The 4,717-nt window shown below is 39.0% G+C and overlaps 1 pseudogene; it reads right to left on the bottom strand.

Annotated features, from left to right (window-relative positions):
- Window positions 1-2,575: 2,575 nt before the first annotated feature.
- Window positions 2,576-3,583, bottom strand: LOC101587278 (annotated as a pseudogene).
- Window positions 3,584-4,717: the final 1,134 nt, after the last annotated feature.

The raw sequence follows: 4,717 nt of genomic DNA, 5'->3' as shown, positions 1-4,717 counted from the left end.
TTGATATGTTGAACTTTAAGTCCCTACAGAATATGATAAAAAACATTTAAAAATTAGAATATATTTTAAAAATAGGCATAAAGAATCATATACTTCTTATGTTTACATATAAGTCCAAAAATCTCATCATATACAACCTTGAAGAAGGACAGTCCCACAATACTCCTTTTCCTGTCTTTTGCTTTCATTCACCACTCCCTTCTTTTTGAACAACCATCTACCCAAGAGACTTCATAGCAGCAACTGGCATGTCATAACAAGCAGCCCGTATTCAGAAGACCAGAATGGCAGGCACTCAAAGCATGAAACTACTTTTACAGATTACCATCTTCAGTGCAGTTTCTTAGTTCACAGCTATCAGTATACATAGTTAGTCAGGGTGAGAATCTTTCCAATTAACTGCTAGATTAAAAAAATCTAGAGATTCTCAGGATCATTGCCTGGCCCATCTTCTACATATAACTGTGTGTCTTGACATTGTCATGTTTCCTAGCTCTTCTCCTTTCCCTCTCTTTATTAGTTAGTCCTCAAGATCCTGCTTCCCTTTTACTTGTATTATACCTTTCTATTTGTATTTCTTCTTTTGAGTTCTTACACTAGGGAAACTATATGATATTTACACATGTGTATCTGGTTTATTTCACTTATGAGTATATGTTCAAGTGGCATCCACTTCAGTATAAAGGCTTCGAGTTTATCATTCTTAATAGCTGAATAATACTCCATTGTGTAAAAATACCACATCTTTTTCAACCATTCCTCAGGTGATGGGCATCTTGGTTGTTTCCAAGATTTGGCTATCACAAATTGTGCTGCTATAAACATAGGCACACATATATCCCTATGATATGATGTTTTCAGATCCTCCGGGAAAATTCCCAGTAGAGGAATAGCTGGTTTAAATGGAATTTCCAGTCCAATTTTTCTAAGGAATCTCCACACTGATTTATATAATGGTTGAACCAGTCTACATTCCCACCAGCAGTGGAGAATGGTTCCTTTTTCCCCACAGCAATTACATATTTTTACACAGAAGTTTAGAAATCCAACCATATACAACACTGTAACAGGAAAGTCCTATGACATTTTTTTCTTGTCTTTTGTAAAATGGTCAAGCAAAGACTGTGACTCATCCAGATGACTGACACTGACAAAAGATCTACAAACTGCTGTACATGGTTTCAGGGAACATTCTGAGGAGATTTGACTCATCTTATCAGATATAAATGCTACATTTCTTGTTATATAGGTCTTGCTTTATCTTGGTCTTAACCATCCAGCAGAAAATTATAAGGATGAGGTATAAAACCTAAAGCCTTATTAATATGCTGAGCTCTAAATGGCTCAAGTCAACAACTTCTGACATTGCCAGTCCTACATAAAACCCGATACTATTGTGGACTACTGGACTATATTGGAATATTTTGCTGAATTTATGCACCTACAATATTTGAATGTCAATGGAATACCCATGTCTGACAAAACTAAACAAAAAAGGAGGATATAAATGAAGGACCATTTTGTAGTGAAAAAATATTTATAACTTTATATACAAATTAGTTAGGTTAGATATACATCTGCTTTCTCTAAGTTCAATGAGAAGAAAGATTTGTACTAATAGTGTTTAGACAAGATATTATGTCTGTATCTTATACTATGAATAACTACTATGAAGATAACAATATGCAATGTATTAATTATTGTAACTGTCCTACTGACCTGTTTTGAAACTGTCTCATTGCTATTTCTTTCTCTATCTTTTTAAAACAGTGTATTTATTTTATTTGGGGCCTGCAGGAAGGGGAAAGACACCATAGTGATGGAAGAAGTGAGGACTCCAAAGGTGGGGACTATTATTAAAACAGTAATACACAAAATGAATAACTAGATCATTTTGTTAGGATGATTTGACTCATGGAAGAAAAACTTTACTCACTGGGGCTGGGGAGATGGCTCAGTGGAATAAGCACTTCCCTGGCAAGTACAAGGGCCTGAGTTCAATCCCCGGTTCCACAAAAAAAAGAAAAGAAAAGAAAAAGAAAAACTTTACTCATTGTTGCAAAAACATTTTTATGAAGTAGAAATTGGTTTCAATATTAGTAGAGAATATGTTCTAGAAAGTGGAGGTAACTGGATGTAAAATTCTGGCAGCAATATAATAGAACAGCCCCAGATTATTAGGCTGAGACCAACACCTAATGAGGACGAAAGCCTTGTCTGTGGGAATTTTGGACAATCGCTGCAGAAATATTACACTGTGCATAAATCAGATGGAATTATTTTCACAAGTGTTGTAAAGTTTCTTACAGTAAAAGTCTTTTCCACACACACTTCAATTTCACAGCAAGAGTGGCATAGAATACCTAGACAAAGAAGAGAGCATTCATGCAAGATATCTAACTCCTTGATACAATAATGCATACACTTCAAAATGATTACACTGTCACTACATCCAAGGCTTTCTGCAACTACAAGGTGGTGGTTATGGAAAGCATGGCCTCTGGTATCAACATCTAGAAAGCAGCCACCACCTTCTATGTGTGCTCTCTTTGCATTTTTTCTTCATTTTTCTTAATCAACTCTGCTGCTGTTGCTGCTTCTTAGCAAAACTGGTAAACACAAAATTGTAATCATTGAGCATAGCACTCTGACAATCAAGACGTTTAAAACCTTCCATCTTCTGGGGTGAAGAAAGCACTGTGTGACATTTAGAACTCTGATTGACAAACAAGGTGGTCACAAATTTTCTTGGCTTGAAGACTTCCACAACTTTCCTGATCAGGTCATCATAGGAGGTCTGACTTGAGTTTGATTTAAAGCTAACATAAGAAAACTGGTTCTGGAGTGATGGGAATAGGCTAATAAATTCCACCCGATTTCATTCCATTCATTGAATACCCACAAGGATTGAACAGTGTGGCATCAATGACAGAACCTGGTATCAGGTCACGAATTCCACTCTCACAAGTGACATCCTTTGCGGTAACACCATCTTTCATGTAGAACTGGTCCATAACTCCTGGGTCAAGCTCACTCATCAGAATTTCCAGGGTCTGATCTGGTTGGCTGATTACTCGACTCTCTGGGAAATCCAGAGTATACAAGTACCAACAGTCAGAATTTATACATCCCATACGATATGCTGCTCCTTTGGGGAAAATTGCATTAAGAAACTCTATTTCTTCCTGGAAATTCCGGTGTGGGTACCCCATTGAGAAGGCTTCACAAAATTCTTATGAGAATAAAAGAAGCTTTGAATCCAGTCAAACCCACTGTAATCCCTAGCAAGCTTCAACAGGGGAACCAGTGTTTTCAGTAAGAGGGTGGTACCACATGTCTTCAAAATGAAGCGTCTCTTGGGGACAGACATGCTACTCTCACTGAGTACATAAGCTTCCTGCTTGTCAGTTTTCATCATACTTATGATTGAACACTGCACATCTTTCAAAGGTATATCCCACTCAGATCTCGGGGTAGCGTGAAGATCCCCAGATCCCTGGCTGGTCTCGGGTTGCTGACAGGAGAACCAAACCTCCAGCAAGTTCTCGATCCCTTCGAATAAATGTGCAGCTTCCACCACCATGAGACTAGCAAACAATCAACTAAATTATATCTTCTCCGGCCACTGCCGCCTCCACTGCAGATCATTCCAGCTGTGTTGCTACATAGTTCAGGTTCCTTTTTTTGTTGTTGTTTGTTTGCTATTTTTTTACTATAATTTTATATTAACTTTTTTAAAAAAGGATTATTAATTTTCCCGGCTTTTTGTGAGCAAAAGTTGAAAGTGAGTCTGTTGGAAATAGAGGCAGACACAGTTCAGTCTCTTCTAGTCCTCTGTTTCCCTGTTAGAGTTAGAGTGAGCACTAGCTAATGTCACCAGCCATACTGTGTAAGCCTCTTTCTCAATAAAATTAGTTAAAAAGAAAGAAAAAGTAAAGGTAAGGATTTGAAAGCAAGTTCCGACTGCTCCCCTTCCAAGTCATCCCATCAGAACTCTGCATCCCTGAGGCCATCACCGTGCTAGTGAATAAGGTCGAAGTTCGTCTCTGATTAAACCTGGAGTGGAGGAGAGGCGCTCAAGCAAGGAGAGGCGCCGCCCTTTCCGAGTGCTTCCTTCACTGGAGCCCCAGAGCCCCATCGTTGTGCTTCACTGTAACTGAAGGTGTGCCTTCCTTAATTACACTGGACTAGATGCCTCACTGCCTGACTGAGGCGGGGCCTGGCTTGCACAGAAAGAAAGTGGTGCTTCTGGGTTTGCTCATGAACTTTCCCTGCGCTGGAAATGCCAGATCAAGGTTGACTCTTTACCTTGCCAACTTTGCACTCCCTTGACCCTCTGACTGGATGCTCACCGGCCTTGCAGAGCCTGTCAGGGCCAGGCACATACCCTGTCAGCCCGTTTGCATAAAGCAACAGGCCAGAAGCTGGTGACTCTGTTTTAGTGAGAAAAACAAACCAAAGCTTGAGTGGATGTTGTCATGAATATTTACTAAATGTGCTAGGCAAAGTAATGCCCCTGCCAAGGTATCCAGGTCCTAATTCTCAGAATCTGTGAGTATGTTTGATGACATGAAGAAGGGAAATTAAGGTTGCAACTTGAGACAATATTCATAAGTGAAATGAGTCAGACTCACATGTATAAACATTGTATTGTCTCCCTGATATGAAAAACGGAAAGAGTGAATAAGATCCAAAATGTAGAATAGATATTGTCAAA

The sequence above is a fragment of the Octodon degus genome, unplaced genomic scaffold (assembly GCF_000260255.1).
Source record: "Octodon degus isolate 3935 unplaced genomic scaffold, OctDeg1.0 scaffold00212, whole genome shotgun sequence".
Lineage (NCBI taxonomy): Eukaryota > Metazoa > Chordata > Mammalia > Rodentia > Octodontidae > Octodon > Octodon degus.
This window is presented reverse-complemented; position numbering and strand designations above follow the sequence as displayed.